Below are 25,435 nucleotides of genomic sequence, written 5' to 3' on the forward strand. Positions count from 1 at the left end.
GAATGGAGAAGCATGAATCCTATGTACTCAATTTTGATATGAGGACAATTAATGACAATTATGGTTATGGGGAGGAAACAGAAAGAGGGAAGGAGGGAGGTGGGTGGGGCCTTGGTGTGTGTCACACTTTATGGGGGCAAGACATGATTGCAAGAGGGACTTTACCTAACAATTGCAATCAGTGTAACCTGGCTTATTGTACCCTCAATGAATCCCCAACAATAAAAAAAAAAAAAAGAAAGAAAAAAAAATTCAAAATATGGACAATAAAAAAAAATTTACATGTAATTATTCATATATTAAAAAATGTTAATTTCATTTTTCTTTCCAGTTAGTGTGCCCCAGGTTGATTAAAGGTAACTCATGTGTCATGTTTCCTAAAGATGAAGGGATGAATTGCACTACCTCTTTACATAAGTCATCACCTTTATTGTACAAAGAATAATTAATAATTTTACTCACACAGGAAGAGAAAAGAACTTCATTCAAGACCACAAGACAGGGGTCCAAGTTCCACGTGTGATGTGCAAGGGTGATGTGTCAACCTTTCTATGCTTCACTGATTTCCTCATTGGTGAAATAATGAAAGTAATTCCTAACATAAAACACCAGATGTTTGTTTTGGGTATTAAGTACATGTACCAGATATATTATAAAGAACTATAACTTCCCGAATGCCATCAAATATGCTTTTAATTAAAATTTCTTTCCTGATATTATAATTGAAAAGTCTTGAGATGTTACCTCAAGTAAATAAAACATGTTCCTACTCTGTTGTGTGACGTGCATTAACTCCCATAAGTTACATAACATTAAAGTTCATAAAAAGGAAAATAAAACTTAAATAGAATACACCTTTTGAAATAGTTATAATATATTATTTACTAATTTTTTTTAGCATAAACATGGATTGCTTTATTTTAGTGTTTCATTTTCTTTTATTCCAGCCTAATAGTATTTTGGTCATTTGAAAAATCTCATAGCAAAGCTTTGACATTATTGACAGAACAACTATTCATCTAAAAAAATATTTTTTTCTGCAATATAGTCCTGAATCACACAATAGTAAGCTCCAAATCATAAACATCTCGTGTGGAGTAGGTCTTTTTCTGGGTATTAGGATTTTCTTTCAAAATATCATTTTCGTGACAAATTCAAAATACAATATACAGGAAAAACATCCACTTCCAACAAAGCAAGGCATTTTTAAGTCCATGCATTATTTTTACACTGAGTTAGCAATAATAACTTGCAGTATCATAACCTTCAAGCAACATTTCCTGAGCTAAGTCCAATATGCATGTGAAAATATATTGGCTTTTTCTCTTAGGTAGGTGTGTGTATGTGTGTGTGTGAGTGTGTGTAAAATCAAAAAGTGGCATTTCATATGTATGTTGATATTTAATATAAACAGGAAGGAATCAATCATAGCACCACAAAAAAAAATTATCAAATCACCAAGAATGACAATAAGAGAGGAACAAGGGAACACAGGTTTACCAAACATCTAGCAGCAGTCAAGGACATGGCAATACGAAGTCCCTCCTTATCAATAATTACTTTAATGGATATATTTTCCAATCAAAAGACATAAAGTGGCAGAATGGATTTTTTAAAAAGATGAAAAAAGAATGAAACAAATAGCAACTACATGTTGTCTATGAGATACTCACTTCAGGTTTAAGAACACACACAGGCTAAAAGTAAAGGGATGGAAAAAAGATAGTATATTCAAATGTTAACCAAAGGATAGTAGTAGAACTATACATATATAAGACAAAATAGACACAAAGTCAAAAACTTTCACAAGAGACAAAGAACCTCATTATATAATGAAAAAGGAGGAAATTCACCAAGAAGACATAACAATTGATATATATGTACGCTCTAATTTTGCATCTACATACATATAGCACTATATATGTTATATGATATATATGTGCTATATCTATAGTGCTATATATGTATATATGTGTGTACATATATGTGTGTGTATGTATATGTAGATGCAAAATTAGAGCACCATAAAAAGTAAATATTAAGAGATCTGAAGGGATAAATAGCAATACAAAAGTAGTAGAGGACTTCAATAGCTGCAGAATGTACATTGTTCTCAAGTGTACAGGAAAGATGCGCAAGATAGACCATATGACATGGAAAAAAATTATTTTTACAAATTCAAGATTGAAAGAACATCAAGCATTTTTCTGACCACAGAGTATAAAACTAGAAATCACTAGCAGCCAGAAAATTTTAAAATTTTTGTATATATGGTAATTAAACACTATATTTCTGAACAACTATAGATCAAAGAATTCAAAAAGAACAAAAACACAGAAAACTTAAGAGAAGTGAAAATGAAAGCAAAACATATCAAATTTTATGGGATTCAGCAAAAGCACCTCTAAGAGAGAAGTTCACAGTAATAAATATCTACATGAAAAAAGAAAAATGTAACATTGCGAACCTAACTTTATATATTAGGAAATTAGAAAAAAGGCTATATTAAGCCCAAACTTTTAGGAGGAAAAAAATCAAATATCACAGCAGAAATAAATAAAATATTATTGTTTAAAAATAGAAATTATCAATGAAACTAAGGGCTATTTTGTGAAAAGTTAAAACAAAATTGACGATCTTTAGTTAGATTACAATAGAAGCAGGGAAGATTCCAATAAATAAAATCAGAAATGAAAAAGATCTTAAAACTGATACTACAGAATACAAAGGATCATAATAGACTATTATGAATAATTACGTGTCAAAATGTGCATAATTAAGAGTAAATGAATGAAATCCTAAAAACATATCACCTACCAACTGAAACATGAGGAAATCAAAACTCTGAATTTACCAAAGTCAAGTACAGAGATTGAATCAGTAACCAAAAATCTTTCAAGAAAATGCCAATGACTTCACTGGTGAGTTCTACCAAAGTACAGAGATTGAATTTACCAAAGTCAAGTATGGAGATTGAATCAGTAACCAACAATCTTTCAAGAAAAAGCCAATGGTTTCACTGGTGAGTTCTACCACACATTTAAAGGAGAATCCATATCAATCTTTCTCAAACTTCCAAAAGTTGAAGAAGAGCAAACCTCTTCAAACACATTATATGAAGTTGTCATTATCCTGATGCCAAAGCCAGATGAGGACATTATACGAAAGGAAAATTACAGGCCAATAACCTGAGTAACATACATGCAAACTTCTCAAAAAAAAAATTAGTAAACTCTTTTCAACAGCTTATTCAAAGGATTATGTTTTGATTAAATGGGATATATCACTGGTATAGTGGGATGGTCGAACATACACAAATCAATAAATGCAATATGCCACATTAACAGAATGAAGACAAAATGTTTGATCATCTGATCATCTCTCTTATAAGAGAACTCAGAGAGGTAGGCTGACCCCCTCCCTCCTTCCCATGTGATGGTGCAGGGAGGATTTGCCATTTTATGAACCGGGCATTGAGCCCATAGGAGAACTGAATCTGCTCATGCCTTGGACTGGACTTTCCAGTTTCCAGAACTGTGAGAAATAAAATTCTATTGTTTATAATCTACTTGATTTATGGTATTTTGGCCTAACAGCCAACATGGACAAAGGGATTGATGTCGTCTTGCATATCATTTTGCGTTTTCCTAAAAGTTAAAGATTTTATAAAAGGTTTTTTTTTTTTTTTTTTTTTTTTTTTTTTTTTGTGGTTTTTGGCCGGGGCTGGGTTTGAACCCGCCACCTCCAGCATATGGGACCGGCACCCTACTCCTTGAGCCACAGGCGCCACCCATAAAAGGTTTATAATGACTATCTATAAACCAATTTGTAAATACACTAAATTTACTTAATTACTAATTTAGCACAATACATTTGACATATTTTAATTTTAGTATTAGTATATTCATGTAAAAATATCTTCTTTTAGTTCATAAGATGGTATACACATGCATTATGCACTTTATATTTTCATATAAATTCTTTTTTCAAAAACACAGATCAAGAATGTATTATATACAATTTATGTTATTATGGCAACAAAAGGAAAACACAACCCTGATTGTATAAAGTGAAATTGTCTTCAAAGCCATGAGAAGGTGTTGGTTAATTTTTTATAATGCCTGACCTCTGCCTGGAGGACTCCCAAGTATAAATATAATCAAGTCAGAATGATTACCTGCAAAACAGCAAGAGTAAAGGATTTAGGCAAAAATGTAGCTTTTCAAATGTGTCTTTCAATAAATTACTTCCCTTCAATGACTAATACAGAGAAAAATAAAACTTGAGTACCAACAGGGAGGAATGACTTATGAAATCATGACATTTGGGGAGTCAGGAGAGAGAGTGAACCTCCATTTAACCTCTTTCTGGCTCTCACGTGTCTTTAAAAAAAATTGTCAAGGCAGTTTCATTTAACCAGCTGATTTAAAATTGCTCCTTAGGGCTGATTTTGTAAAACTTCTTTGATATTTTATGGTTCTACAGTTTTATGAGCACCATAAATGCCACAAACCTTAGCTATGGCATAGCATTTCAACAGGAACATCTTTTCTTAGAATCAGGGTGAAGCTAAGTTACTGACTTCTGAAATCCATCAACAGTATCACTCCAGCTTAAATTTCACCAGGCTACCTAACATGACCATCAGTTTAGTGTAACGCTATCTCGAGTACTTTTATTATAGATATTCATTACTTAAATGTTCCTTTTTCTTCCTGAGCAAATAATCTATGACCTATATAGAATACAGCACTCTCAGATGTCTGTCTGCTAAATTAAAAACTTAGCAATACATCTAAGAGCACAGTGAAGTTACTCTTTAGCAAGCACTAATCAGACAAGCATTGAGGATTGATCCTCTGGAGAGATAGCATTTATTATTTTTGCACCAGAATATCAAGCAACTAAAAAAAAGTACAATCTGTTCACAGTGTTGTAAATGAATGACCAGTTACCTGATGACCATTAACACTGACAAAACAAGAGGAATACAGCTGCTTGTCTATGAAGTGTTCTAGTACATTTAATGAGTTCCACAAGTAAAATCCCTTAGAATATTAAAAAGGCATCTTTTCATTTTTATTTTTGAAAAAAATGACTGGGATGCTGTTTTCCATGCTTTAAAAGAAAATTCTTTTTTATATCATTAATTTTTTCTACATCCTATATTTTTTGAAGGAATTGTAGCAAGGCAAGTGATATCCATAAAAGATGCAATTTCCTGCATTATAAGTGAATTCCCTCCTGCTGAGAGCTTAAGGACTCTTCAGCACTTTTGGTTTCAACGAGAGAGCAATAATTGATTATCTTAAACCTTCACACTGCTATACGGGATGATGAAGAGAAAGTCTCCAGATACTCCTGCAATGCTTTTGCCAAGCTTTGCTTTTTAAAAGATGATATGGATTTCACAAATATACTATTGCAGTCTGTGTTGAGAAGTGGAAAACTCACACAAAAGGCTGAAAAGAAAATCATTCTAACCTCAAGCAGAAAGCTATCATTATATCTATCCAGGATTCCAATTAAAGAATATCCAAGAGAAAACAACATTAGTGGAGATGGTAATGAACACTTCAGACTAGCTTTCAAGAGCTGCATATTTAAAGAGTAAAAATAATGAAGCAGAGACATGGCCTATGAATTCCATAAATGATTTCTGCCATTAGTCAATATATATTAAGATGAGCTATGAGAAGGGGCGCCCTTAATCTGATAACACCAAATTATTCTGTCTTCAAATACACTGAAGCAATGTATAGCTTTCCATTTTACATTAGTGAAACAGCAGCTGGCTGAGGAGTAACACACAAGGCAGTTAAAATTGTCTAGCCTCTACCCCCTTGCCCAGAAACACATGACTGAAGTGACATTCTTAGCTAATTGTCGAACATTAGGTACGTATTTCTCAAAAGCTAAGCCCAATAAGAAGTGTTTGTGGGTGGGTAATAACGGTATCAGCAATTATACTTACAAACCAAGACGATAACAATGTCTATAGCTACTGAAAGGAAAGTGTGTGTTAAGTATTAGCCACTTCATTTATTCACCTCAATAACCCTGCAAGGAAATATTATTAATCATGTTTTATAGATAAAATCAATATGTTTAATAATTACACCACATTTATTACTCATCTATGACTCAGATGAGGTTCTGGGACAGTCTTATTACAATTTCTTAAATCTTAGTATACCCCACTGACTTTCAAAAAAATTTAGTGTTTGCATCAAAGTACACAATGTATTTTCAAAATTCATTTAATATGTACATTAAATGTTAGATAAGCAATAATTATTATTCTGATTTCAGAACTAACACAAAGAAAATGTGGCAAGTTGAAGCTACAAAACAAGTCATAGCTAAGACAGGATTTATATTCAAGATTTCTGATTCCAAATATACTGTTATTTCAAATATTCTACCACAAGGACTCTTTAGAACAATGGTTGTCAACTTTTCTTTTCTATACCTATTTTTCTTTCCAAAAAACTAGGGCCTACCGTGACAAAAACAAAAGATACATTTTTTTTTTCTCTAAGGATAGACTTTATATACTTGCTGACATTTTGAAAATCTATTTAATATTTATTTATTTTTTTTTATTTATTTTTTATTTTATTTTATTTTTTTTTTCAGGGGAAAGCGCGAACGCAGTCCCCCACTACCACAAATTATGCAGTCGAGTTTCCCACATTTGGGGAAATCGCAGGGGTCAGCACATCCGGAGTGCAATGGATAAGCCTCGCCCTGGGAAAACCACCTTCGTGATCATGGTATCTCCCCTGCCAGGTAAGTATGTATTTAATATTTATGATAGAACTTTATGATATAAAAATACAGTAATGTTAGTAATATATCTTATTGCTATGATGTTAAAGTATAATAATCTATACTTGCTTAAATGTGTAATAATAATATTGAGTATTCATTTTACGGCTATATATGATATGAACAACAAAAAAGAAATCACATTTGTATTCATTATAGTAATATAGATTGTGCCCCAAAATTGGATGTGTATATCTTAGTACAGTACAATTCGGTTATGTTTCTTTGTTTAGTATGGTTTGATTCTTAGCATGTTTGACATTTATAACTCCATTTTCACAAGATGAAAATGTTAGAAAGTAAATTGTTACTCAGTATCATAGAATAAGACACAAAACCAATTTAAAGTTATGCTCTTAACTGTATTGTCAAGCAAGAAATATATATAAAATACATATATATTTATAAAAAGTTACATTTCAGTGGAATAAACTTGGAAATGTTAATGACTGAAATAAAGGATGTAAGTTTCAAAGGAATAATGAGTAGATATCATTTAAGGGTAACAGTTTTAGCATTGTAGAATAGAGATAAGCAGAAGACGCAGAACAGGTTTCTGCCACATGAGACTCCATTTATTAAATCTGTTGATTTACAATCCAGGCGATCCTTATGACTCACAGTGTGCGGACTATGACTTGGTAACAGGCCTCCAAACATCTATCCTTACAACTCACAGTATGCAGACTATTACTCTTGGTAATAGGCCTCGCCCAACAATCTTCCTTTTCCCTTAAGATTATATTTTCCTGACACCAGCTAAATACAGCATGAATATGTGATATTTCCTAGCATAATGTATTCAGCTACCATTTTTATGGAAATTATCATTTTCTTCCATATGAATTTGGGCCTAAAGAAATATTTTCCATAGTATAGTGACGCCAAACGAACCAAAGGTAAAATATAATTAAATTAATCAAAATTAGCTTTGTAATTCATGTTCTCATAAAGTCACTATTTAAAAAAACTCAAATCAGACAAAAGCTTGATAACCAGGATCTATAGAGAACTCAAATTAATCCACATGAAAAAAGCCAACAATCCCATATATCAATGGGCAAGAGACATGAATAGAACTTTCTCTAAAGATGACAGATGAATGGCTAACAAACACATGAAAAAATGTTCATCATCTCTATATATTAGAGAAATGCAAATCAAAACATCCCTGAGATATCATCTAACCCCAATGAGAATGGCCCACATCACAAAATCTCAAAACTGCAGATGCTGGCGTGGATGTGGAAAGAAGGGAACACTTTTACACTGCTGGTGGGACTGCAAACTAGTACAACCTTTCTGGAAGGAAGTATGGAGAAACCTCAAAGCACTCAAGCTAGACCTCCCATTTGATCCTGCAATCCCAATACTGGGCATCTACCCAGAAGGAAAAAAATCCTTTTATTATAAGGACACTTGTACTAGACTGTTTATTGCAGCTCAATTTACAATTGCCAAAATGTGGAAACAGCCTAAATGCCCACCAACCCAGGAATGGATTAACAAGCTGTGGTATATGCATACCATGGAATACTATTCAGCCATTAAAAAAATGGAGACTTTATATCCTTCCTATTAACCTGGATGGACGTGGAAGACATTATTCTTAGTAAAGCATCACAAGAATGGAGTAGCATGAATCCTATGGACTCAATTTTGATATGAGGACAATTAATGACAATTATGGTTATGGGGGGGAAGCAGAAAGAGGGAAGGAGGGAGGGGGATGGGGCCTTGGTGTGTGTCACACTTTATGGGGGCAAGACATGATTGCAAGAGGGACTTTACCTAACAATTGCAATCAGTGTAACCTGGCTTATTGTACCCTCAATGAATCCCCAACAATAAAAAAAAATAAAAAAATAAAAAAAAAAACTCAAGACATTGTAATTCTCTAAATTAACACACATATTAAATATGATATAAATATACATTTTAGGTAATATAAATGTTTATACATATAAGAAACAAAATATGGGGATATTGTTTATGACAATTTTTATTTGAAATTTTCATGAACAATTTCAAATAAAAACAGATACTATGCTTGATTTTATTTAAAAAATCCCCTTTTCATTAAGTTAATGTATAGGTTTAATGGGATTTCTCTTATATTTTCAGCAAATTAGAAGGGAGGAGCTGGTAGAGTGGAAAAAATTGCAAAATTTACTTCTCTTTTATTTTCCTAAAAAATAAGAATCAAGATTATCCAAAAAATTTTCACAATAATTAGTCATTGAAATGTAGTATAGCACTACTGTAAGTGCATTACTAATGCGTTACTTACACAAATAAAATCAAATGGATTAAGATTGACCAACAATCCTTTCCGAATGATAATACTATACTTGTGTTTAAAATTAATCGAGAAAAAAGAGACATAGCCTTTAACAGAAGCTATTGAAAAATTTGGCAGAAATTTTGAATTTTGGAGAAATTAGAAAATATTTTTCATACCCAACATTGAAACCCCCCTACAAATTGATGATTGGGTATAAACAAAGACTAGAGGGTGAAGACTTCAAAACTCCGTGATAGATCAGATTTAGCTAAAATAATAAACTCTATAAAGGAATAGGCTTAGCTAAAATAGTGATAATAAACTCTGTAAAGGAATAGGCTTAGTTAAAACAGGAATAATCAGTCATTGTCTTCTCCTTTGCTCGATAATAATCAATCACTGACCCTCAACCCCCTCCCCCCTTTGCTTCTAGCCACTGGTTATAAAGATTAACTTTTTACACATAGCTGGTAGTGCTAAAGATTCTTCACTTTTCTCTCTAGATAACATCACCTTTTGGCACCCTAAGGTAGTTTGGAAGATACCTTCCGCGTGTAGCATTGCAGTGGATACCCTAACCCATCTAGACCAGCCACCCATACAAAGAAACTGACTTGACTGGAATTATGACCCCAGGAGCTGCAGCAAAACAAGATGATTTCTAGAGCCTTATGATTTTTTTCCCCCGAACTTAGCCAATTAGCAAGCCTAATTATCTAATTTAAAGACTGTCTGTAAAGTCGTCTTTAAAAACCCTATCTCCACAATTCTCAGGAGGCAGATTTTATAAAGTCTCCTCTCCCCACTTACTGGTATGTGGAATATACTTTTTCTCTGATTTAACTCCACTTTCTCTGGATATTGGCTTCCTCTTGAGTAGCAGGCTGATGAACCTGGTTGGCTGGTAACCATACTTTATGTAACATTATTTTCCACAAGATTAAATATACAAATGTGAAACAAAAGGCTTGAAGCAAATATTCTTGAACATTTAACTATTCATGTGGTACTGATGTTTTCAGGTAGTAAAAATAAAAGCAGGAGAATGAACAACCTAAAAGTCGATAACTATTAAAATTTATAAACTCTTTTATGCTGAAATGTCAAAACAAAATGAAATGCCTATTATAAAAATATAAAACCCCCTCCCAAATAATATCTGTGGACCATACCATTTTTATCAGGAAAATAAGATTAACATGCACTGTAGGTAATATTATAAAATCCATGATATAATAAATGTTAATAAATCACACTTTATTTACAGACTATAATTTAGAACAAGGTCAATGTTCAACAATGTTATTAATAGTAAAACTCACCACTATTACATATTAATAATATAGTGACTTGCTATTATTTTATGACATAATTGTGAATAATTATTCTAAATACATTAAAATAATTACGTTTATATAAAATGATAGCAAAAAGAACTTCCATTATAAAATAAAAATTGTATGTTCCTTTATAATTTTATGTAGTTTTTGTTATTTTCAACTTATTACCACGTATTTATATTGCTTTATTAACTAGCAAGCAAAACACCAAAAAATGGTGCATTTTAATTTTCATAAAATGAAATAAATAGGCTTTGAAATGAGAAGACTTTTGTTTGACCTATCCTGTTGAAGAATTTCTCAAAATTCAACTGATAAAATGTGGATTAATTGGAGAAAGGGCACACAAAATTTTAAAGTATAATAATCCAGTTATTTATAGAAGTTTACATATGTTTTTCTGTAGGACAGGAAAGAGATGAGGAATATAGATAATCCTTTTGAGGGACCAAACTGTGAATGATTTTTTGTGGTAACTGAATGAGTACAAGATACAGTGATTGTCTTGTGAAAAGATCTGCCCAGATGTGGTTACATTCTTTAGGCTCTGTGGGGACATGTGGGAGTACTTAAGGGAAGCATCATATCTTGATGTAATTACATTGTTGATAATGATTTAATAATTATTTATTATTAAATAATGATTAACAATGATTTAATAAGATTAAAACCAATATTTAAGTATTAGTTATAAATAAGTTCGAAATTAAATTTTAAAAAATGATTGTAGAGCAGTGGTTCTCAACCTTCCTAATGCCACAACCCTTTAATATAGTTCCTCATGTGGTGGTGATCCTAAGCAACGAAAATAATTTTATGGTTGGGGGTCATCACAACATGAGGAACTACATTAAAGGGTTGTGGCATTAGGAAGGTTGAGAATCACTGTTGTAGAGAATGGGCAAAGAAAACAGAAACCAGGAGAGAAGCAGATGTGGAAAACACTGAATCCAGGCACCTTAATAACTCTAGAAATGTCTTGTTGAAATTTCACCCTTCTCCCATCGCGACTCTGCTGGACAGAGGTTTCTAAACGGGTGAGACTCCCCAGGACCAGCAGGGCTATTCTCTCTGAGAGAGGGAGTGCTTCTGTAAAGTTAAAGTATAAAAAATGTTTAAAATTTGTTACAGACAACAAGATTTGCTCTGCACCAGGTAAGGAGATAAATATCTCGTTTCTTCTGTCACCTTAATATGACCAAAAGCATCTGTCTGAACACAAGTTTCTTAAATATTGTCACTTCTATAATTTGTGTCCTGGCCTAATTGGGGTCTTCTCTAACCTCCTACTTTTGGACTGATTTCATGGTTCCATGTTCTGTTTGTGTTAAAAATCATAAATACCTTGGAACATACAATTAGTGGTATGTGGAATAGTTAGTTAAAAAAATAGTTTAGTTAGCAAAATATAAATGTAACAAGAACTGTATCATAATTGTTTGCCTTTCTCTCATGAGATTTATGATTAAAACAATGGTGTATGAAATAAAAAGGGAGCTAGCCTGGAACAAGATACTGCATGTGTGTTGAGCCTTATAACAAAGAACACACAAACTCCTGGCCCAGCTAACTCTTAAACTTTTCCTTTTTCTCTTATATTTTCATTTTTCTTCATCCTCTCATTTCGACCAAGCCACTGAGAGGAAACCTGTAACATTATTGGGGCTGGTACTGAGAAGTCTGCTCTTCTGTGATAGAAAATGAGATTTCAGGTAGGGGATGGGAAGCAACTGGTCTCCATTCTAGGGCCTTCATTCAAGATACCCTATATACCAAAGTGTCATATTTTGGGATAAAACACTCTGAACTCCTTCACTTTTATTTTTTATGAAGTATTGCTTCTTGATTAATATTTTTAATACTTCTAAAATTCATTTTGCTTTTCTGAATTTTTCTTTCACTATCTTCCTTGCAAGGGGTAGCTGAGAATTAAATGAGACAGTATATGTGCAGTTAATGCAGATAGCCATTGTCAATATTAATTATCTCTGGTTTATTTATTTTTAGTATCATTCAACATGTGAGAGGTATTCCAGATTATATTAATAATCTATAACTTTTAAATAAATCACTAAATGTAATCTCTAATAGTGGTATTTGTTTAAAATTCTTTGGGCAGTTTGGGCAGTTGTCACTTAAGGTGGCACTTCTTCCATCCTCCACCTGGGGTCAGCAGAGAACACTCATAAAATTGACAGGCTGGGTGACCGCTGACTTCCTATCACCTCCTTCACTAGCCTGAGAGTTGTGCTGTCCTGTCGGCTGGGGCACCTACCTATTCTTCTCAAAGCCTACTCGTTTGCATAAACCTGACTACCTTACATGGCAGGTGGGTACCAAGAGGATCAAAGAAGAATCTCTAGTCTCTGAGTTGCCTTAGAAACATCACTCCCACCGTAGTAATGTGCAGAGCAATCCACAAAAACAGCCTAGGTACAAGGTGTGGGGAAATCAACTGTACTTTTTCAAGAAAGAAACAGAAAAACATATTGTAAAACAATTTGCTTATACAAAGTGTTACCTATTGAAGACCATATCTATAACAATCTACTCAAGTAGACTGAACATTTTGGCAGTTCTAAAGGAGATTACAGAAATTGAAAAAACTTGTGAAGCTGTGCTTTGAAGGTGAAAAGGAAAGAGAATGACAAATGAAAGGAAGCAAATGAAGTGTTTGACCAAGATGATTATCAATGGATACATATTTATAAATTGGAGATTTAATTTCACCATATTGACAAGATTTGTGCGTATTAGAGATTTTTGATCTAATTTCTCTGTCTTCGAGTCAAAACTCTAAGAACCACTGACAAGAACCACCCCCCATTTGGGAAGACAGAATCTTAGAAGCACTATTATTAGGCAGAGTTCCCCGCCTACCCAGCCGAAAACAATTTGCAGGACTTCCAGGGTTTTAAAGAACACAGAGGGGGTGAACTAAAATAAAATAATTTTAAAATTCCCACCATCCTTCAATGTTGGTATTCAACATGATGGGGAGTGTAGAAGTAAATAAGCATTTTGTATTGGTAAATATATGATGAAGTTAAGAAAAAAGAGAGTATTTCTTATTTACCATGGCAAAGATATCTGATATTAGATATACAGACTGAAATAATAAAACTGAAGAGATATCATTTGGAGAACATTTGCATTACTCCCAGATCTCCAGGCAAATAAGATCTAGAAAAGTGCTTATTGTAACACTATTATAAAACATTAATTTAAAAATGTCATAATACTGAATTATCAGTATGCAGATCTCTGTTCTCCACTTCACATTTTTCTAAGAAACTCAGATTGTAACTCAATACATATATTGATTATTAGTTATTGGGTTTTTTGAAAATTTTATTTTTACATTAGTCACTTAATATTCCAAAATATAATCTAAATTCAATTAGACAACTCTACATCTTCATTTATTACCATTTCACTACAAAGGAAAATACATGCACATTTATAAACATACAAAGTAAAGAACATAATGGAAGTTGGCTCAGCGCCCATAGCACAGTGGTTACAGTGCCAGCCACATACACTGAGCCTGGTGGGTTAAAATCCAGCCTTGGCCAGCTAAACAACAATGAAAACTTCAACCAAAAAATAACTGAGCATTGTGGTGGGCGCTTGTAGTCCCAGCTTCTTGGGAGGCTGAGGCAAGAGATCGCTGAAGCCCAAGAGTTTGAGGTTTCTGTGAGCTGTGATGCCACAGCAGTCTGCTGAGGGTGACATAGTAAGACTCTGTCTCAAAAAAAAAAAACAAAACAAAAAACAAACACAATGAAAGTTATCAAAGACATTACTAGATAATACCCTGCTTTTTTTTCTATATCATCGAAGTTATTAATGATGTCAACATATAAATATACTCAGTTATTGGACAGAGTTTAAAAAGTTTGAGGAAATATTGTGACGTTATATTATAAAACTCCTGCATATTTCCCAAGAGTAGATTGTCTTAGGGAAAAAGAAAGGGGTAGGGGGATATGTGACATATTCTGATGTGTTAAGTATGTACAGTTACATGTTTATTTAGTCCAGATATAAAGATTTTGATCTGACCTCTTCAGACAGAACATTAAATTTCAGGCTTGTTACACTTGGCACTCTATTGCTGCCCAACCAAGTTCATTTGCCCACTGTCCAAGAGGAAGTACAGGTGCTGAGACAGCAAAGTTTATAGCTTAAAAAAAACAAAAGAGTTTTGAATTCTGAATTCCACTAAGAGGGGAGACAGGAAGTATTCCTCAAATAGACCTCCCTAAGAATTTGGGAAAGAAGGTTTTTAAAGACATTTTTATGGACAGAAGATGAGGCAGACAGGGTGTACTATGTGGCTGAGTTTGGGGAAGAACCATCAGTCCCTCCATATGAGCTGCTGGCCCAAGCAGGTTCTTGGGCAAGTGGCAGATCACAAGACCAGTTGACGCAGTTTCCTGGTATGAGCCACTTGACTAGGCAGGTCAGCCAATCCCCTGTAATGCCAGACTTGAAATATAACTCAGAAAGTGTCTCTAGCTTTCTAAAGGGGATGTTATCTATGGAGAAAGCTAAAAATCTTATAACTACAAAATATGTGTGACTCCAGAATGTCAGACATGAGGACAGTCGCTATTTGCTATCATTAATTTTAGCTGGGCCTATGTCTTTCTCCTATCTAGGCCCTTACCACAATTCTTGCTTTGCACTCCATTATTAATTTGTAAGGATGGTTTCAACTGCTGTATCTAGGGAGTTAATATCCATAGAGTAATAGCACAGAAGTGACAGGAGGTGACAGTGTGATGTCTTTGTATCTGTAAAATGTCAGTCTTTATAAAAACACATTCAGTTGCCAATAATTTAGTAATTTATCTTCCTTAATGCAAAATCAATATTTCAATGTTAACTAATTATACTGGCCATTAACTAACAAAAACATCCTGTCTTTGCAAGTGACTTGGAAATAAAAGGATGTTCAAAAACAAGTCAGCTATGAGTAAATGCTAATTGACCTAATGGTAAATTATTAAATTATTACCTAAAATAGGTGATGATAAAATTTGATTTATTTGATGATAAAATTTTAATATTTTATTAAATTTATAGGACCATAGTTACATTCATCTGCTGTAACTGGTGAGGAGAGACTATTAGAGGCTCATTTTTTTTAATATTTGGTGAAATAAAGATCCACATTCTTCCTTAAGACAGAAGGCTATATCTACCATAGGTGATGGAATTTTCTTGATTCAAGTGGAAAAGGTCAAACTAAAAGAAAGACAATGAGTTGTTTTTTCCTAAATTCTTCCACTATGAAGACCTCCCACTGTCTTCCCACCTGAGCACCCATTCACATAGTTGGATGTATTGACAGGCTGCAGAGTATTATCAACTTTGAAAATCTTCCAAATAGCAGAAAATCCACTGAAATCTGAACACATGCTAAAATTTATACAGAATTGAAGTAAATATTCAGACAAAAATATGCAATTTTCTGATTCCACCTTGGACCTGGTAAATGACCTCTGTTAGTTGCCTACTATTGCTATTACAATTTGCCAAAAATTTAGTGTCATAAAGTACAAATTTGTTGTTTCATGAATCTTCGGGTCAGAATTCCAGAAGAAGTCTTCCCAAAAAGATGTTCTTCCTTTCTGGAGACTCAAGAGGAGAATCCATCTCCCTGTCTTTTTCTGGCCTTTAGAATCGTGGTTCCTGACTCCCTTTTTCTGTCTTCAACGCCAGCGAGACCACATCCTCTCACTCCTCACCCACAGTCATATCTCCCCCTGACTTACTGCTTTAATGGTTGGTGTGATTAGGTTGATTCCACTTCTACAATCCAGGACTGTCTCCAATCTCAATTTCTTTAATCCTAAATGCATCTGTGGAGTCTCCTTTTGCCATGGAAGAGAATATATTCACAGGTTCAGGCATTAGGGAGTTAAGAGTTAATTTAATATTTTTTGAAGACAGCCAATGTTCTGCCTACAAAATCTAAATTCCTTGAAGAGACATTTTGCTGCTTATAAATCGGAAACATTCAGAAAACTTTTCCACACTGCACTTATTATCTTTCACTCTGAAGTGGGTACATGAAAAAAGGACAAGGTTATGCAAAACCTGTCTTTGAAAAACTTCTCTGCCTTTACTGCTGTTGGAGAAGATAAAAATGGTTCCAAAACATCTCAAGCTATTGGTTCTCAAGGACACAACGTAAATTACACATGAACGCTAGATCTATGTAGTAGATCCAAAGCTTCCAAACCTTGTTTTAAAATAAGATAATAACAGAGAAAAATTCTCGTTGCTACGAGAATGTTAGGAAAGCATACACCTAACATTAAATCACTAATGTGGGCATAAGTCAAGTTTCAAAATATGAAAGTTTTATAAGTCAAATTTATTTCAATTTTGTTCACAATGAAAAATGTTTCATGTGCCTTGATTTTTAAAAATGTCAATTTATATTTCTGTGCATGTGTGTGTGTATGCACTTGCCAGTTCATTTTAAATAGCTCCTGTTTATGAACCTTTGTTTTTCAGAATTATACTTGGCAGAGATATTGCGGCATAAACAATGCTATGAATTTATCAAGCCATTTCATTTTCCTAGGTATAGGGTTGTTGCCAACCTTATAGTTCTTGATCCTCAATTGACTAAAAAAAGAATTTCCACAGGCAAGGCTTTATGGAGGGTTTCTTTTGCTCTAACAAAAGGGAGACGGCAGTGGTTGAGGAGCAACCAGACAGGTTCTCCAGCAAAGGGCTGGTATCTTGTAAAGGGTAGAGAGAGAAAGTTTGATCTACAGAGGCAGGGTGTTGTGGGCAGCTGCCCATCCTGAGATCCTGCTTCTTCAGACATCTCATGTCTCATTAGCATATAAAATCTCTGCCTGTGGTTGTTAATTTTAGCATTAAAGCGAGGCAAAAAGTCTACGAGTGGTCTACTCTGGGTTTTATCTTTGCAGTAACCAGTTTGTAATGGTTTTAACTGGGGCTGGTAGACCACTGCTCTAGTGGTGACCACATCCTGTTAAAGAAAGCAGGCCTACCTTCTACTATAGCTGGGTATTAATAATTATTTAAACTTTTGTTCAGTATTGTAAGTAGACCTAAGTTTGGTCCAAGTCTCAGGCACATAGCCAAAGTCCACCTCCATTATTATTTTACAGCCAGGCTATATTTATGAACCACCTTGCATATCACTCAGGTCTTTAATACTCCATTTTGGAAGGCAGAAACGATATATTATGTCTTGTCTGAATCACATTTAGTAAATGAAAGTGACTTCACATTTTTTTCACCTTCTATCATAAGTTACAAACTTATTTGTTGAACATAGAATAGTTTCAAAAGGGAGAAGGACTGCTTCAGCCACATATGACTTTAAATGAAGGAACATGAAAGCTTGTATTGTTAGGCCATAAAGATTTAAGGAACTTATTTGATGCAACAATATAACTTACCTTCTCCTGACTATTGTAGAAATATTACCTGATTTTAAGGTAATAGTACAGGATAACATTGAGTGATAACAGCAAATATATCTAAAACTTACTTCACATGATTCCTACGTTTTTTCTTTTCTTTTTTTTTGTAGAGACAGAGTCTCACTTTGTTGTCCCCGGTAGAGTGCTGTGACACCACAGCTCACAGCAATCTCCAGCTCCTGGGCTTAGGTGATTCTCTTGCCTCAGTCTCCTGAGTAGCTGGGACCACAGGCACCCACCGCAATGCCCAGCTATTTTTTTGTTGCAGTTTGGCAGGGGGCCAGGTTTGAACCCACCACCCTTGGTATATGGGGCAGACATCCTACCCACTGAGCCACAACCGCTGCCCTACTCTTTCTTTTTATTTTCTATTTAGTAAAAGCCATTGTGCTAAGCACAGATGTACCATGTAACAAACTGACCTCTATTAGAAATCATGCATTTTTGTAAGTATCTAATAAAATTTTGCCCTGTTACTGTGGTGTGATATAGTTCAAATGTGACCCTCTCATAAGAAATGGTTTACTAATTCTACTGCTATAACTGTGAAGATGGCACATTCATAATATTCATTCATAGAGAGTTCTCCAGAAGCACAGGGAGATTAGAAGTCTAGCCCAACAATGACATCAGAAGAGAATCAAAGTCTCCTTTTCTGATTTTTACATGCTTTCTATTTGTCAACTTGTGTAGATGTTCTTTCTCTGGTGCATATTTGACGTTAGGGAAACGAGAGAGAATCATCTCTCCCGGGAACGAAAGGACATTGATAAACTTGGCAGAATTTTGTCTGTCGTTTCCCCAATTTGAAAAACTTTTCCTTTCTGACCTTAAAATAAAGCAGTTATAAACAAACAAAACAAATTTAAAAGAATATTTCTTCAAAGTGAAAAATTGTTTTATGTTAAAAAATAAGAAGAATCACAAGAAATATAAGGTCATCAAAATTATTCAGAATAAGGAGATTTCCTTTTCTCCTTCTCTCTCTTTCTCTTTTTATAAACCAATGTAAGTTGTCTCTAAAGGTATAATTAACTGATATGGAAAAGGGAACACTGAACCAAACTGAAAGTAGGTCAGCTCATTTGAGGTTCTTGGCTGTATGAGCTCTGACAGCTGGCTGAATATTTCTCTCTCTATATACATTTATATATAGAAGGTATACAGGTTCTTGTGATTTATCATTTTTTATTTTCCTTATTCCTATTATATAAAACATAGCAGAGAAAACCTATAGTTTTTCCTTCTTGCTTAGAAAAAACCCGCATTGGGGACTGAAGTGTAATTATGAAATGGAGTTAGCTGTACCCAAGTGCATAAAACACACTGCTAATTACTTTCAAACACAGAGGATCTATGATTGATGAAAGAAAGTTTTGGTAGGTTCTGGCCTATAGATATCTTATGTAAATTTTACTGTGTATTCAGCTATCAATTAATCTTTAATATTTTAAAAGTTAAGATTATGTTACCTCCTTGCTACTCACTTACTGATGCACAGAGAAATATTTGCATCTTCCCTTTCTGAAAAAAGCCTTTTAAGTTTATAAGTAATAAAATTCTAGAAAAGTCAATGTGACCCTCTTTCAGACATAAGCAAACCCCACCATGCTTGATTCATGGGACTCATTTGTGCTATTCCAAGGACATCTACAATGATTCATCACATGCCCTCTTTAAGTAGCCCATTATGTGCAATTCTGCCTGTTGGGGAAAGCATGCTTAATTTTATCCTCCATTTTGGCAAGCTAAACTTTGTACTCTAAATAATTGGAAATCTTTTTGTCTCTGAATCTTGGCTTATAAGTTTTGAGTATTTTGTACCATGCCTGCTATCCAGTCCTCCAGTTTCTCTTCCTCTAAGAAACTTTCCAATGCTAAACACAACAAAAAATATAATCCATACATTACTTAAACTTAGTGGTGAGACTATCATACTTTTTCTCATTCATTTCTCTTTCTCCTTATATGGTTTCCAATAAATTAAATTTTGGTCTATTCTTCTGTACCTTTTTTCAGAGCTCTTATCTCCAACCAATTTATCTACAGAAGATGAGCATAATCATTTTTTCATTATTTCCTTACTTGTCATGAAATACTTATGTAAAGCTTATAGGCCATGCTTATTAATTGGATGTATTTAAGTATACCCACTATGTATGTATATACACACATATTTTTGTTAGTGTTTACCCATCTCTGTCTCATACACCTCTCAAACTCAATACGATTAAAATTGAGTTACTGTTGGAAAAGCACTTATAAGATAGCTTATAGTAAACAAATATTTGTTAAACAAAACTTAAATTTTGCATAATGAAGTGTTTAAGAGTAGCAACTTTATATCAGTCACACCAGATTTAAATTCTAGGCTTGCCACTAGCGAGTATAATATCATAATCCCTATTTTACATTTTTGTGATTTTTTTTATAAAGTTAAAATAATTTACTTATCACACGGGGAAGCTAACAAAAAATGCTTAAATATGTTGTTGTTGTTAATAGCACTTTTTAAAACAAACTCTCTGTCCTTTCAAATTTTCCCCTTGATACCTTTGAAAATTCTATTTTAGCATTTTCACTAATACTTAGTCTAAGTGCTTACATTTCTTGCTAGTATTCTTAAAATGGTGTTTAAATAGGTCCCTAATATTTCTAATTCAATTATTATTATTTTTTTTGAGACAAAAAATCATTTTGTCACCCTCAGGAGAGTGCCATGGTGTCTTAGCTCACAACAACCTCAAACTCTTGGGTTCAAGCTATCCTCTTGCTTCAGCCTCCCAAGTAGTTGGGACTGCAGGCAGCCACCACAATGCCCAACTATTTCTTTTCGTTGTAGTCGTCACTGTTGTTGTTTAGAAGGCTTGGGCCAGGGTCAAACCCTCCAGCCCGGGTGCATGTGACCAGTGCCTTAACCACTGAGATACTGGTGCCAAGCCTCTAATTCAATTCTTGAAAATGCCATTAAAATATTCTTTTTTTTTTTTTTTTTTATTGTTGGGGATTCATTGAGGGTACAATAAGCCAGGTTACACTGATTGCAATTGTTAGGTAAAGTCCCTCTTGCAATCATGTCTTGCCCCCATAAAGTGTGACACACACCAAGGCCCCACCCCCCTCCCTCCATCCCTCTTTCTGCTTCCCCCCCATAACCTTAATTGTCATTAATTGTCCTCATATCAAAATTGAGTACATAGGACTAGTCATAATATCCCTGGATTTAAAATCATTCATGTTTCTGCCTGGCTTAGCTGAATATACTTTTGCACTCCTGAGTAAAGCAGTCAAGACTGTCTTCTCCTTCTCCAGCCTTACGTCTCATCATTTCCACATCTTGCATTCTATGCTGCAACCACGTTGATACTCCTGATCAGTCATGCTCACTGTCATGCTTGAACCTACTGACGAGTCCTTTCCATATTACCTCAAGTCTATCTGGTTTGCATAACACATTATTATTTTCTAAATTTAATCTAGGCAACTATTCAAGCTTTCTCTCATCCTTCCTGATGTTCTTGTCTACTTCTCTACTTCCACAGTATTCTGAGCACTTCTCTATGTTACTGCATAATAGTTCACTGCATCATAAGGTAGTACCAGATATGATAGGATGCAATTAATGTGGTAAAGCTTCCCAGAATCATCATTTTTGTTTGTTTGTTTGTTTCTTGTAGTTTTTGGCCGGGGCTGGGTTTGAACCCGCCACCTCCGACGTAAGGGGCTGGCGCCCTACTCCTTTGAGTCACAAGCGCTACCCGCAGAATCATCAGTTTTAATCTAAGATCTTCAAAAATAAAATTTTATGTTAGACTTTCTTGTATTCCCTATGGCACAGAAATCAATAATACTTTGTTAACTTTTATATTTTTCTTTGTTATTTCAAAGTCATTATTTATTTAAGTGATTTAGAAAGTGGGAATGGTGATATGAAACTAATATCGTGCTTAGGAGGTGGATTCAGGGAGCACAAGGTTGTTCTCTCTCAGAATGTTTAACATTTCTTTCCGCTGTTTGTCTTATTATTACTGATTCTCCCAACTACAAACATGACCACATTACACAGGTTTACTGACTCTTACTGAAATTTTTATAATAATTCATGTCAGATTAGGTCATTAAAATGTTTTTCCCAAATCACAATATCCACATAATATTCTGACATCAATACATGTATATGTAGCATTTTTAAATTATGACAACATTCAACAATTTTACAATGAAATAACACATTTTCAGTGTCCTTTGACAATATTGAAAAAATCACATGAGATTTTCAGGGACTTACTCTCTTTTGGAGAGGCAACATGACAAGGCTGCCTGAACTCAATTAAGAAGCTCATATTTGGGGGAGGCGGAGCAAGATGGCAGCCGAGTAACAGCTTCCTTGCATCTGGGCACCGTGAGTCTGGGGAGATTGGACTCCAGGCATCTCTGGCTGGTGGGAACTGCCTATCATCACTCCTATGAGGATACAGAGAGTCAGCGAGAGACTTCTGGACCCCAAGAGGAGGACTAAAACAATGGAAAACCGGCAAGTGGTCGCGTGTGTTCAATCCGTCTAAACCCGCCCACAACTGTAAGTTCAGTAGCAGCGAGACTGCAAACCAGAAAGGCCTTACCTGTGAACTGTTTTGATGTCCTTGGACTTGGCATTGAATTGAACTGCCTTGGGGAAGGCCTGAGCGGGAGTGCGGAGAACTTTGGCCGTTGTCTAGGGCCCCAGTCTGAGCCACTAAGCCAGACGGAGCTAATAGTGTTTGGCGCTGGGTCACACAGAACCATTGTCAGTGATCTGCCCCGGCAAGCTCCGCCCTCAGGGTCGCAGAGCTAGAAACGGGTGGGAGCTGGTAACCCAGCAACCAAGTAGCCTAAGGGTGGGGTCTGAGCTGCCTTGCAGCCCTAACCCTCAGGGGCAGAGTGAGACCGGTTTTGACACACTGGGTAAGTGGATAGCCACTTCAGCAGTGATTCCAGCGAGAAAGCTGGGAAAGCTTCTGCTCAGCAAGTTTACAAGTTCAAAGTGCCTTTTAAGTGGGCTGAAGAGAGATTTAGGGTGTCTACCTGCTGGGGTTTGAGAAATCAGCAGCCTCCAGTCGTATCAGAACTGTGACTAACATCTCATACTCCAGAAGACCACATGTTGCCCAGACAATATTCAATAACATATACAAACTGCTTTGTTTTTGGTTGTGTGTTTTTTTCTTTTTTTTTGTTTGGTTGTTTTTTTTTGTTTGTTTGTTTATTTTGACATTGTTGATGTTCTTTTGTTTTTTAATTTCAATCTTCTCCATACAGATCCCTTTTTCTTTCTCAATTTTTCTAGTTTAATTCTAATTTCCCATTGCTGCCTTTTTTAATAATTACAACTTCATTTTTGCTAGTGTTTCTACCGCTATCATTTGGTTTTTCACCCAATTTTATCCCCGTAAAGTTTTCTGTTTGCTTGTTTTGGTTTGATTTATAGCATTTTTGTCTTTAATCTCTACTTGGTGGAGGTGGGGTACTGTGTCTGATCAGGTTAGCAAAGAGCTGCTGACCTCAAGGGAACCACCCAACTGGGCACCCCCAGAAGGTGGGGTTTTTTAAGGTTGTGTCAAAGTACCCTACTGTACACCTATATAGCCCTGTCTCCCTCTTTCTGTGCCTCTCTTCTTTTTGTCAATATTCTTTATCCCCACCCCCTCTCCTTTCTCTATCTTTCTTTTTTTTCTTATCACTCGGTCCTCCTTTCTTTCACCCCTTTTTTGCTCTTCAACCTTCTCACCCTTCTGGTCCTGTAACCCTTAGTCCACAGGCACTAGAACTTAAAGAGCAAGAGGAAGTCAAAGGAAAATTAGGGCAAGGAAACAGATAAAAGAAATCACTCATGAGGAAGAATCAGCAGAAAACTCCAGGCAACATGAAGAACCAGTCCAGAACAACCCCGCCAATGGACCATGAGGTAGCTACTGCAAAGGATTCCACCTATACAGAAAAGTTAGAAATGACAAAAAGGGAATTTAGAATACACATGTTGAAAACAATGAAAGAAATGATGGAAACAATGAAGGAAACTGCTAATAAAGGGGAAATTAACCAAAAGGAAATCCAAAAACAGAATCAAATAAGAGATGAACGATATGAAGAATATAAAAAGGATATAGCAGAGCTGAAGGAAATGAAACAGTCAATCAGGGAACTTAAAGATGCAATGGAAAGTATCAGCAACAGGTTAGAACATGCAGAAGAAAGAATTTCAGAGGTAGAAGACAAAGTTTTTGAGATAACTCAGATAGTAAAAGAGGCAGAAAAGAAGAGAGAGAAAGCAGAACGTTCACTGTCAGAATTATGGGACTTTATGAAGCGTTCCAACATACGAGTTATAGGAATTCCAGAAGGGGAAGAAGAATGCCCCAGAGGAATGGAAGCCATACTAGAGAATATTATAAAAGAAAATTTACCGAACATCACCAAAGATTCTGACACACTGCTTTCAGAGGGCTATCGGAACCCAGGTCACCTCAACTCTAACCGAGCTTCTCCAAGACACATTGTGATGAACCTGTCCAAAGTCAAGACAAAAGAAAAGATTCTGCAAGCGGCCAGGAGTAAGCGCCAGTTGACCTACAGGGGCAAATCCATCAGAGTGACCGCAGACTTCTCTAATGAAACTTTCCAAGCAAGAAGACAATGGTCATCTACCTTTAATCTACTTAAACAGAACAATCTCCAGCCCAGAATTCTGTACCCTGCTACGCTAAGCTTCAAAATTGATGGAGAAATCAAATCATTTACGGATATACAAACATTGAGGAAATTCGCCACAACAAGACCAGCTCTACAGGAAATACTTCAACCTGTTCTGCACAGTGACCACCACAATGGATCAGCAGCAAAGTAAGAACTCAGAAATCAAAGGACAGAACCTAACCTCCACACTGATGCAAAAGATAAAACTAAGCAATGGACTCTCACCAAATAAGACGAATAGAATACTACCACACTTATCAATTATTTCCATAAATGTTAATGGCTTGAATTCCCACTGAAGAGACATAGATTGGCTGACTGGATTAAAAAACACAAGCCATCCATTTGCTGTCTGCAAAAAACACACCTGGCTTCAAAAGACAAATTCAAGCTCCGAGTCAAGGGTTGGAAGACAATTTTTCAGGCAAATGGAATTCAGAAGAAAAGAGGAGTTGCAATCTTATTTTCAGATACATGTGGATTTAAAGCAACTAAAGTCAAAAAAGACAAAGATGGTCACTTTATATTGGTCAAGGGAAAACTACAACAAGAAGACATTTCAATTCTAAATATTTATGCACCCAATTTAAATGCTCCCAGATTCTTGAAGCAGACCTTACTCAGTCTGAGCAATATGATATCTGATAATACCATCATAACAGGGGACTTTAACACACCTCTTACAGAGCTGGACAGATCCTCTAAACAGAAATTAAACAAAGATATAAGAGATTTAAATGAGACCTTAGACCAACTATGCTTGATAGACA

At 35.0% G+C, this 25,435-nt stretch overlaps 1 non-coding gene across 1 annotated transcript; it reads right to left on the minus strand.

Moving 5' to 3' along the window:
- Nucleotides 1-6,636: 6,636 nt before the first annotated feature.
- On the minus strand, nt 6,637-6,800 carry LOC128580123 (U1 spliceosomal RNA). The gene has a single exon (XR_008378460.1). It is a non-coding gene; the product is annotated as a U1 spliceosomal RNA (small nuclear RNA).
- Between the last annotated feature and the right edge of the window lie 18,635 nt (nt 6,801-25,435).

The sequence above is a fragment of the Nycticebus coucang genome, chromosome 2 (assembly GCF_027406575.1).
Source record: "Nycticebus coucang isolate mNycCou1 chromosome 2, mNycCou1.pri, whole genome shotgun sequence".
Taxonomy (NCBI): Eukaryota; Metazoa; Chordata; class Mammalia; order Primates; family Lorisidae; genus Nycticebus; species Nycticebus coucang.